Raw genomic sequence first — 12526 nt, forward strand, 5'->3', positions numbered from 1 at the left:
AGAGATCGGCAGAGCGGTCCGATGAAACAGGCCTTGACGGTCCGTTGACATACGGTCACGTGGTCAACCTGGCTTCGACCTTGCTTGGCTTGAGCTACTTGCACTCTTGGCGTCTTGGCTTGTCAACAGTGTGCGTAAACGAGTAAACGACTAAACATGAAGTTTCAAGTAGGAATAAATTGTGGAAACTTATCTGACAGTACTAAAATAAGTTTTTTTTAAGAGTTATAAAACATTACATCGATTGGAGAAATTGGAAATTGGTATAAGCCGTACAGCCATAACCGTGATGCCGTACTAGTGTGCAATCATGGCGGACGATGGCGATCTTGCAACGTCTTGCAGTGATCAGTGGATGACCTCGACCGTAATATCGGTAACGATAGTGAACTGTTAACATCGAAACGGTAGTGCCGTGGCTATGCGACTGTGCTGTACCATTGTGATGTGTCCAGATAACAAATGTAGGCAAAGAGTGATCCACGCAGAGCGAGCTTCGAAGCCTCAAGCTCAAATATGTTCTCGTGTCGACGGCTCTTTGGCGAGAAGTGAACGGGGGCTAACAATGTGTGTGCGATTATACTCGTTTCATTATAATTAGGGTCCATATTAGATGAGCGAATGACGTTTTAGCGAACAGCGGCATTTGAGCGAATCGACGTTTTAGCGAATAACGGGGGCGCGCGTTAACCCATCCGCCGCGCGGCGAGTCTGCGGCGGCTCATTACAAAAATGTGAACCCACTTGGCCCACCCGAGAACGCCGCTTCGCAGCGTCCGAATTTTCGCTAAAGTGTCATTCGGTGAAACGTGGACATTCGCTAACACGTCACTTGATAAAGTGAGTGCCTCCCCCCTTGGGGCCCTTCATTTTGAGTGGTCGGCGGAGTGCGTCCTTGTATCCGTGGCCCTTGATGCTAGATCTCCTTCCTACCTGCCCCTCCCCCCCCCCCCCCTCTCACTCACTTTTCTTTAATCTCACCCCATTCCCGTCCCATCTCTCCTATGTGTCCTTTTCTAACCTTTCACTCCTCATTTCCTCGCATGATTTAACGTTTGTGGCCCCCCCTTCCCCACCTTCATAGGATTATATGTTCGTTGCCTTTGACCTTTGATCTCGACTTCGGACCCTTGACTGCTCCTCCTCGCCATCTCCCCTTCTATCTCCTCGGTCTCCTTATTCCTCCCTCCCCTCTTCCTCTACTCTCTTGTCCACCTTCCTCTTCCGGCTACCCATCCTACTCATCTTTCCTCCCCTCTTCCCCCTTCTCTCTCGTTTGAGTGATTCTATGTTCATGGCCTTTGACCTTTTCTTTTTGGTGGCAGCTGCATATGGCTCTTCATTTTGAGTGGTCGGGGAGGTGTGATCTTGTGTCCATGCAACCGAGGCCTATGACCTGCGATGTTTTACGTCTTACCTGGCCCCACCCCGTCCCATCTCCTCATTCCCCTCCACTCCTTCTCCCCCATCGGTCTCATATTCCCTCTGTGTGCTCTTCCTTCCCTCTTTCCTCTCTCCTCCCTCTGATCTTGCTCCTCCCTGCCCCACTTCTCTTCATCTTTCTCTTCATGCTCCCTCAGCCTCTCATCCTCATTCCCCTTTTCCTTTTGTCTCCTCTCTTCCTTGTGTGAGCATGTGTTTTTAGACTTCGAACTTCATACTTGACCTCTTCTTCCTGCCTCTATTCTCCTTCCCATCTCATCGCTCACCTTCCCCCTCAACCGTCTCCCTTTTCCCCTCCTCTGTCTATGAGACAATGGCTACCGCCAGTCGTCTCACTTGCAGTGTGCTGCAATGAGCCGCCACTTTTTGAGTTTTCCGAATAGAGTCCTGAGCTGTAAATTGGACTGAAATATGAGCTTCTGCATGTAACTATTTCAAATTTTCAACCAGGGTGTATCTTATACTGCACGCTCCAAGATTTCTCTAAATCTCTATGGCAAGCACTGGCGCAGACAACCTAGACAGGGCGAGAGTAAGAACCACCCAGTCGCTCGATTTGACCTGAGTCCGTCGTGAAATTAGTCCTCGCTTCTATTTTAAATAGTAGAAATCATTTTGCAGCAAGCTCGGGTCGGATAGAGCAGTCGGTCGACCCCAAGAGCTCTCTGCGACCTGGCCGTAGGGTAATCATGTTCGTATTTTTCACAAAAACAGAGCTACGCTTCGAAAATAACGCAATAGAGCACACAACTAAAATACACTTTTGGTGATAATTTTAGCTAGCTACATGTTCCAAATTAATTTACAGGCTACGACTCTCATGCCATCCTATACATGTTCGGGAGGTCTTTGGGTCGTCGCGTCACCAGCGCGAGTTTTCCACCTTTGATAACACAATAACACCCCATGACTTCACCCTCTTGTTATCTTTAGCATGCGTTCCAAAAGCTGGACATTCGAATGACCTTAACCTAAAAGCTATGATGAGGGTGCATGCTAGCTCGTGAATATTGGAAGCAAGGAAATGCCATACACACAAATGAATTCAATTTTATCATAAACCTTTTGGACAGATATTTTTTTAATTTTCTGCAATCTTTCCAGGGTACATTTTGAACATTTGTTTCAAACACGCCCGTCACAAGCATTAGAGCGGTCTTTCTGTTTGTAAAAAAATAAAAATGTTTGAACAAGAGAATCAACATTGAACTATTATAAGTTTGGTATCTTCGTGTATCCTTGACCAGCCTCTGTGTGATGTGGTGATGCGTCACATTTCGTCACATTAGGCCAACATCGCTGCATAACATTGCCCGTATGTCAGGATGGAAATGTTACCAAGAGGTTATTTCTAAACGTTGCTCCAATGTTGCTTCTCTAACATTCCTGGAACGTTTGCCTATGTGATGTAACGTTACATGACGTTCAGTGACATTCAAACAATGTTACAGGAGAACGTTTCTGTTACGTTAGTTTTCAAACATTGCTATAACATACCCAAATGTGCCCCAACGTTACATTACATTTGTGACATTCCAGTTACGTTATGACAACATATGGTGCTACTAGGGAAGACTGGTCAACCTTCCAAGTTGTGCCGTGTTTCGTTGCTGGAGTTGGCACCGTTCTGTCAACCAGTTGAATCCAACCAGTAATTTAGCTCGCCACGTGCGCAGGTCAATTTTCAGTTCCCCTTTTTACGGTGAGCCTTGCAATCGTAGCCGCCCTATATTCGCGCTCTTTAGTGCAGCGACATAACGCACGTGTGCATACCTTGTTGCCGATCCGGTTTGGGTGGACGCCGTCGCGGTGGATCCACTGGTGCCACTCGTCAGCTAGCCCGTCAAGGAACGTGAACCCTTCCCTGCGACACAACTCTCGCAGCAGCGAGTTCACCTCTCGGTAACGGTCATTCGAAGCCTCGATCTCTGCAGCGTGACTACGCTGCCATTCCAATGAGCAGAACCTATTCTCCCGTCTCGGAAGAACGGCAGAAAAGGCGATCTGCATCATTGGATTGCGTTCACAGATCTGGGCAGCTAGACGACGATATTTGTCGATGTACACGATGGCACTAATATGGGAATTATTAGTGCCAACGTGTAGAATGACAACATCAAAATCGGGTAGCTTCTCAGACACCTGGGAAAACAAGTGCTCGATTCTAATACCACTAAACGGCGCAACCTCAACAGCCAACCGACTATTCAATGGCAAGTACTGCACCATCGAATCGCCGGCTACCAAAACTCGAGGCACGTTGGGGGTGCGATCAAAGCTAAAATACAAAGAGTAGCACTAGATACGGAAAAAATGTATTGCTAAAAAGAACAAGACAATGCTAAACAAAACGCTTCAAAGAGTGCGAAAAATCAGTCAAAATAGCTTGCGTGACCGGAGCCGACAGCAGCGCGGCCACGACCCGACCACAGAAGACTACAGACTACAGCTGCTACAGCGGCAGACGCACATGTCATAACAAAGGCAACATCCGGGGCCGGGAATGATACGTTACTTCCGGCGTCGAAGGAACGATTTCCACACAGCCGTCTCTCCTCCGACGCCACTACGTCACTTCCGGCGTCGGAGGAACGATTTGCACACAGGTCCCACTCCTCCGACGCCCGTCGGAGGAAGCACTTCCCTTTTTAATGCGAGGCCTGAATGGTGACATCATCTAAGCAACGTCAACGAAAATGTTTGTAGCCGCACACCGATAAGTTTAGTCTTAGATACAGTACGCGTCATAGTTTCAACGCGCGAACATTGTTGATATGTACCTTTCTTTGGACCCGCCTACATTCGGTTCAACTTGATGACAGCTGCGCCAGCGTGAGAGCTCACGTCGAACACTTGCACACATATCTTGACTATGGCAACATTTCTTGCCTTCGACTGGCTTGAACACTTCATCTGTAGCATCACGGTAGGTCTTGGTTGAAACGATGATCGTCTCGCACACGGCAACAAGCAGAGAACGACACGCTTTGCTTTATTTATACGCTACCGGTCTACGGGTGTCGCAAATCTGTCCCCCTCTCGTCCGCCATGTTGGATCGATCGGAGCGCCCCCTATATTCGCTGAAACTCCTCAATAGAGTGTCGCAATAACCACACTCGTACACGCCACCAAAAAAAAAGTGAGGGATTACATTTACAGTGACGGAAGTGCTCTGCCCTTTCCGAAATTCAGTCTGGCCACTTTGATCACCATCATTATCGAAAAAATGGTTCATCTCTGTTACGTCACGGCGCGGTGGTGGCGCGTCGGACGCACTTCCGGTCTGGGGCTGTGGGCGGAAGTGCCCATCTGAGACGTGTATTCCTGCATTGTTTTGAAAGGAACTAGACAAAAACCTGCCTTCTTGTCAAAATGCTGCAAAATGCTCAAAACGGTCGAGAAAGGTTTGAAGGTCAGTTTTCACGTGCTCGGTTCGTCCGAGAACGTGGATATGTGCCGTGAAAAGGGAAAACCAGACGCCATCAGACCATGATTGCTTGGACGGGGAGCATTTTGGGTTGAGTTCACGGATACTTCTGGCCATCAGATTTATTTGTTTTGTTCCAAAATGAACGCAGCAAAACCGTCAAGTTGTACGGACAACCTGCGGACTGCGTTCAGTGCGTCTTGAAGTTCAAACGGTCGCCTGGTCGTTCGAACTGTCGTCTGCTCTTTCAAACGTTTCTGCGTGTCGTCTGCTCTTTTAGAGGACACCGGCCCGCAGACCAAACCTGGGCCCGGTACTTGGGATAAGAAGTAAGTGCAGGCCTCAAAAGACTTAAGTTTGAAGGTTGGTAAGCAGGCTCGACGTAAACAGTAGATACAAGGAGATGTTGATCATTGTTACCAGTGGCCATCACCGACTTGTTATGCCTCATTCACTTGGTTAGATTCTGCTTGCGATTTTCAGTATCGACGTCGACCATCTCAGCTACGGTTCACACTTTTGTAGTCCGAGCGACGTCGCTACTGAAAATTGCGAGCGAAATCTCATCGTGTGGATCAGGCTTTAGAGTACATTCCGCGGCGTCCACGCGGAATGAATCGCCGCAAGTCAGATTACTGTAAAACCCTTTATTTTCGCGGCCCCTATTTTTCGCGAATCGGTCACAGATGACATAATCGCGACCACTAAATTTCGCGAATTCCAGATGCCTGCATTGAAAATCTTAAGGACCGAAATTTTCGCGCGCCCTTAAATTTTACGAATTCTTCAATTGGTGAAATTCGCGAAAATTGAGGGCTCGCGAACTTTAAGGGTTTTACAGTATTCACTCGAAGTTTTGCGGTGTAACAAGCCTCGTTAATTTCGCGCCGCTCAAGTAGTCAGACATTGCTAAGAGGACGTAGAATCAACAATTCCAACGCGAAAAAGAGCGCGGGGACTTACACCGAGGCCGACAACATCGCATTTCAATGGTTTGTTTATGGGCGACGGCGAGCTTCTTGCCCACACCCCCATCGCGCATGCGCGGCGCCGGTGGCGTCCGCTAGGGGCGCTCCAGGCGCTCCGGTTTGTTTGTAAACATGAATTGGTGCATATGTGCCGTACTAATTGCGGCCTTCTGCTTACTGATGAAGGAAGAAGTTGAAGATGCTCCTTAGCAGATAATTCGAGGCTTATACATTCGTGACGTTAGCACGATGCGAAGCAGGAATTGAAAGCAAGAGATCTGCGTAAGCGTTCATTTCTCGCTCAGACCCAGCCAATCTGTTACAAATCAAGGTGCTTCAAAGCCCCTTGATTTGTAGAACTTTATCAAGCCGTGTATGTGGGTTGACGCTTCGTTCTGACTGGTTGCATTTTTGCTTCTGTCGTCACTGAAGAGATTGAGAAGGAAATGTACAGTGAAGCGCACGCTGTCGTTGGCCGTTGACTTGCCAAAGTGACGGCGCCTGGTAAAATACGGCAGATTCCATTTTCATTGCCGCCATTAGCTTAGCACTGCAAAAGTTAAACTGCCATTAGAGCCACCAGATGGCACGGAATTTCGGGAAGGGTCTAATAGACCCTTCCCGAAATTCAGGATGCAATCCTGCCACATGTAGCGCCAAATTGTCATTTTACCGAAGAATTGCGCCATGCCTGCGCCGAGATGAGATGTAGCAATAAAAAATAAAAATTGAAGTCTTATCAGTGCGCGTGGCGATACCGCGGTATTTTCCGCGCCGTAACTGTTACGCAAACCGAAACTGCGAGGGAGCATTATCATCATCATCATTGAAAGGAACGACTTTAGCAATCGTGATCGTGAAAATTTTCACGACTCCTGCAAAAATGTTTACGACTCCGACAAATCGTAAAAATAAAAGCGTCCGCTTCAATTTTCACGATTTGTCGGAGTCGTGCGTTTTGTAGTGTCCTGTTTGGACACCGTGTCCAAACGGGACACTACAAAACGCACGACTCCGACAAATCGTGAAAATTGAAGCGGACGTGTCCAAACAGGACACTACAAAACGCACGACTCCGACAAATCGTGAAAATTGAAGCGGACGCTTCTATTTTTACGATTTGTCGGAGTCGTAAAACTTTTTGCAAGAGTCGTGAAAATGTTCACGATCACGACTTCTCTCTTCGCCTCCTCCACCTTTCTCTGACGTCGGTGCTCGTCAGATTTGACGTCACACGCCACCTGCGTCTGGCTCACCTCGCCAACGCCCTCGCGTACCGCCGTCGCCTCGGCTAGTCGAAGGCCGAGGAGGTCCGGCTTCGGGTAGACTTGGGACATTCTTGCGTCGAAGGGTACGTTTTAACCGCCCTGGCTCAGCTTTTTTTTTTTTTTTTTTTGGTCAAAATCCACGTTCGTAGCTCGAAAAAAATTAATAAAGTGCAGTGCGCAACAGTGAGACTTTTAGTTGTATGTAGAAACACTGAGAACTTAAGTATATATCATTTATTTTATTAAACGTGGCTAGAAGGGTTATACGAGTTCGCTGTCACCTCAGGGGTACCCCAAGGCTCACTACTGGGGCCCACATTATTCCTCTTGTATGTGAACGACATGCCTTCATCGCAAGAGTGTCTGCTGGTGCAATATGCAGACGACACCACCATTCTGGCCCCAGCAGACGTACCCTCCTCCACGCCGGGTGTCCAGAGTCTCCTGGACCAGATTGACTACTGGGCAAGAACGAACTGCCTCTCAATTAGCTTCCACAAAAGTGCTGCAATGCGAGTCTCCAACAGCCGTTCCACCGTTCCTCCTGCATACTTCTTGTCAGGCTCTCCCATTCCTAGTGTTCAGTCTCTCCCAATCCTTGGGGTTGTGTTCAGTTCAACTCTGGACTTCTCACCTCAGATTGCAGACACTGTGTCCAGGGCCCGGCGGACTCTTGGCTTTGTCACACGTGTCTGAAGGAACTGGGGACATGAAACTTTCCGCGCTCTCTACACTGCCTTAGTCCTGCTTCGTCTGGAATACTGCTGCGCCGTGTGAGGACCCTTCCAGGCTCGCCTCATCGACAGGCTGGAGGGGGTGCAGCGCCGGGCTACTCGAACACTTCATTCCCGGATGTTGGGCCGGCAAGTTCCTGTGCCGCCATATGAAGCTCGCCTTAGGGCCCTCGGGTGGCAAAGCCTCTGCCACCGCCGGACAGTGGCTCGGGTTGGGTTCCTTTGTAGGTTGCTCGACGGGTCCATGAGTGATACCCACCTCCACTCATGCATCAGGATCGGGAAGCGATCCGGGCAGCTAGAACTCCTGCACGCCCGAACAGTGCGCCACTCGCACTCCGTAGTCCCCGCCGCCCTCGGAGACTTTCTTGCGGCCCCCCTGTTGATTCGATCTCCACTCCCCAACAACCGCGACGAGTCCGCTGCCTTGCGCCGTGCATTTTCACGGTCAAAGCTCCTAAAATGATTCTACGGCATGATCAGTGTTCGGTTTCACTTTGTTTTTATTCGTTCTCTGTTATTGTTGTTTGTTTTGTTATTTCATGCCCCGGGTGGTTGGCTGACAGGCACTCCAGTGTACGGGCTCTCGCCTTTCTGTCTTCGCCTCGCAAGCCACCCGGGGTTACATTGCTCTTGCAAATAAAGATTATTATTATTATTATTATTATTATTATTATTATTATTATTATTATTATTATTATTACTATTATTATTATTATTATTATTATTACGAGGTACGTTAGGAAGAAGAGCCGCGGGAACCCAATCCAATCCACTGAACTGCTGGAAAATGACACGACCGTGGAGACCACGCGCGCTCGCCTGGCTTCCCCTGCTTGCCCTTTCACACTCTAGTCTTCCCTTTCCCGTTTCCGGGACCTGAAAAACGGCGGAGGCCTTGAGCGATTCACCGACAGCCAACAGAGCGTGTGAGTGGCTCTCCGGACCCACGTGATGAGCAGAGCAAGGCCGCCGTGGAGGAAGCGAGGGGGAGATTTGACGGGGGGAAGTTTCCCCCCGGCAGGTTTTGACGGAGGGAAATTTCCCCCCGACGGCCGGAAGCGGAGCGCGGCACGATTTGCCGGAGTCGTGAGTTTTGTAGTATCCTGTTTGGACAGGCCTTTAACCGTATATTCATATCTATTCACCCATTGCTATTCACTCATATCTATTCACCCAGAGCAGGTTCGACCAACGTTGGGTTTGACGGTGACATCCGGGCCAGAGTCACATATGGGGAGAGTTTGGCTAGTCTATGATCTCGCCGCCGTAACGTCTCTTTCCCGAGCAGGGTGTAAGATAGACAGGTGGGGAAACGAGAGCTAAATGAGCGACCAAATTGTGTCCCTCTCCGTTTTCTCTTTTCCTGTGGCGCCATCTATGTGGAGCACCGCGAACTCTCACTCCGGTTGGGCGACCAGTGGTGACCGGCTAAACCGACGGAGATGGTTTTTCGTGGATTTTCAATGGAGGACTGTCGTGCTCTCGGTTTATTTTCCGCAGTCTCTTATAAAATTCCATGCAAATCCGATTCCGATTTTTTTCCTCTCGCCGCAGCGCCATCTGTCGCAAATCGGGGGTACCCGGAAGCAGACGAGTACACAATCCGGTCACGGCGCTACGGTAGGCTTCTATGGGCCGTCTCCCCACCTGTCTATCTTACACCCTGCTCCCGAGTGAGCCAGTCAGCCTGCGGCGCTGAGCGAGAGGCGTGAGCGCATGCGCGTGAAATCTCGGCTGCTCCCAGCTGAGCGGGGAGGGCGGCCATTTTCATTCATTCGCCCGGCGGAATGCGTGGGATCGACATCCAAATTTCGGTTCTTAACTTTTATTTGGCAGGTTGGCAAGAAAGTAATTAAATGTTATTCCTCGGCGGCTTAGAAAGCTAACGAATTAAGTTTTTCCACGTTCGAGCGCAAGCTTTGAGTCAGGCGAAAAAGAAATAAGCCCGTGGCAGACGACGTATAGCCTCGACAGTGCTCCGCGCCGACAGCGTTCAAAAACCTTCCACAGTCCAGTAAGGAAAGATGGCATTGGCAGCTTGCAGAGGACTAACGTTACTAAACCACTCAGTTGGGAAACTGCCATAGAGATTGCTCTTAAAAAGTGGCCCCGATCTGTCCTCGAGAACCGAGCTAATGGCGAACACAACGACGCCATTTCTCCCGCAGCGGCCACTCGAGGAACTGCACCTTACTTCTAATTTGGCTTTAATCGGCCATTTTGGCGCCGAAACAGATACAGCGGGAGAGGTTACAGGGGTGCCACCCCCATCTCCCCAGCGGATGCGCCACGTCTAATTACCGAAGTTCAAACTTAAAATGCACCTAGGTCGGGACGCGCTACCTGAAAGCACCGCTGAGGCATGGATGTATAAAAACAATATTAATTGTGCTGCAAAACCTTGCAAACTAAAGATTTTGGAAACGTCACGCGCCCCTTATTTTGTACTAAACTCCAATATATTTCATACAAAAAGAGTCTTCTCCGATTGTTTTTACGCAAAAACATGCTTTCTAAAAGCTCGAGGTGACCACAGTACACACAAATGATAAAGAGTGGCGCTGTTGTCGTATTTAGCTCGGTCTCGGTGGACGCCAGCGGCCCAGGACGGCGAGATTCCCAACTGAGTGTTTTATAGCGAGTTCGTTTCACGGCACTCGTGCCCACGCGTGCCCACTCGCAGCGTAGAAGGGGTTCGTTTCGGCCGGCACTCCACGAGTGGTTGCACTCTCCGAGTTCGTTTCAGCGCTGAAAACCCCACGCGTGCATGCACTCGCTGCACCGAGAAAATCGGGAGTGCGCCAAAATGCAATCCCGTCATGCCTCGCTCCGGCGGGGCCGGCGAGGAGCGGGAGCAGACGACGAGGGTTCGTCTGCTACGATGTGTCGCGGAACCGAACGGGAAAAAAAGTAGATTTTCTGATAGAAATCGCGTACCGCGGGCAACGAAATGAAACGCGAGCTTGAATTGGTGAGCGTCTGCTATTTCACGAAGGAAGTAATTGGCAACCCGTGATTTGTTTGCAGGTTTTAAATCGCTCTGTTGCCGTACAAACGCTGAAATATACCAGTGTGTAAAGAAATGCTCAGAACAAACGCAACAGCGTCCCCCGAGATGTCTATCACCATCCGTGTGCGGGTGAAAAATTCAACATTTGTCGAAAAAACTCCCCCAGCAGAAACCTCTGACTGCCCAATAAGCATCAGAGAAAGCTAAAGATGGATACTTTACCCGAGGATTGGGCAACATCATCATGTTTAACATTTACTTACGTCAGCTAACTTGCCCCGTCGTATTTTGTTCGAGAAAGCCCTCGTTCTCGACGCCCACACCAAGGCTAATATCTAATCCACCTATAATGACGATCCAAATCGAAAGTCCCAGTTTTGCTGGATATTCCAACAGGCTAGTTTTAAGCCGTACCCTTTCAGTGGTTCACGCATAATACCATGCTCAAACGGATCAAGCTTCTGCTCGGACAGCATCATCAGTTTTCTTCAGTGTAAACGGTTATAAGAATTGAAAGATCGCAACCAGCGGCTTTGTAGACAGCTGGGTGCGGAAATTTACGCCGTCTGTAATTATCTCTACGGCAGCCTAGCTGCTGGAAGTCATCGCAACTATAAACTACAGGTTGCAGCGACCAACGTTTGTAGATAAACGTTGGTAGCCGACCGCATTCTCGCATTCCCACGCATCATTCCGAACAGAAAGGCGCTAGTTTCGGTTTGAAGTCGGTACCTTTTCTACAACATAGATGGCGGCAGCATCAGTCTTCTGCATTCGATGCATTGGGCGAGTTCGTTTGAGTCCAGTTTTCCGTGCAACACTCTCTGAGTGCGATGCATTCTGGGAGAGAACTCGAACGGTGCCAGTGCGTGTGAAACGAACTCGCTATTAGTAACGTTGCAGAGGACATAGAATGGAACGTCTTATTTTAGTTTCGTTTCCATAATAGCGACAAGTGGATATCCCACTTCCAACTGTGACCCTCATCTGTTAATCCCAAAAGTGGCTCAGTCTCGATTTCAACGAATAATCCTCGAAATCGCAACACTAGTGAATGTGATAAATAAATAAATATATATGTATATATATATATATATACATTTTCATGGTGCCATTTTACTTTGTTTTTCATAAAGAATTACTCAAAAACTGGTCTTGTTTTTTTCATATTTTATTTGTGTTTATTACCATGTTATGGTAATAAACACAAAATGGTTTAATGGAAATGGCAAAACATGGCAAAACACAGATTTCGTAGAATTTACTGATTTTTGTGCAAATCTACCAACGAGGTAGAGGGGCTTAGAGCGATAAACCGGGGTTCCGGTCTGCACTCGAAAGTGACCCCCATAAGGCGGCTGCCATTGTACGCAAATTTGACCACACGTCACATGACCAAACCAAATACGTGACGTCACAGGAAAGGTGGCAGCGCCCATGCAGCGGCTGGCCCGAGCTGGGCCAGAGCTTGTCGGATGCTTTGTTGGTTGTCGTTCGTCTCGGCGAGTTGATTTGAGATGCGGAAGCCGTCACATGAGGCCGGTCCAAAGCGACTTCAGAGTTCAGCGTGGTGTTTGACGTAGGTATAACGTGAAAATACGGAGGAACGGTGTGCATTTCGCTGGTGACCGAGCGGGATATTGCCACGGAAGAGGAAATCTGACCTACGTTG

General features: G+C 48.9%; 1 pseudogene; it reads left to right on the forward strand.

Moving 5' to 3' along the window:
• The first annotated feature begins 3550 nt into the window (after nt 1-3550).
• On the forward strand, nt 3551-8500 carry LOC120845758 (annotated as a pseudogene).
• The last annotated feature ends 4026 nt before the right edge of the window (nt 8501-12526 follow it).

Source organism: Ixodes scapularis, unplaced genomic scaffold, assembly GCF_016920785.2.
Source record: "Ixodes scapularis isolate PalLabHiFi unplaced genomic scaffold, ASM1692078v2 PGA_scaffold13__105_contigs__length_92229423, whole genome shotgun sequence".
Classification (NCBI taxonomy): Eukaryota; Metazoa; Arthropoda; class Arachnida; order Ixodida; family Ixodidae; genus Ixodes; species Ixodes scapularis.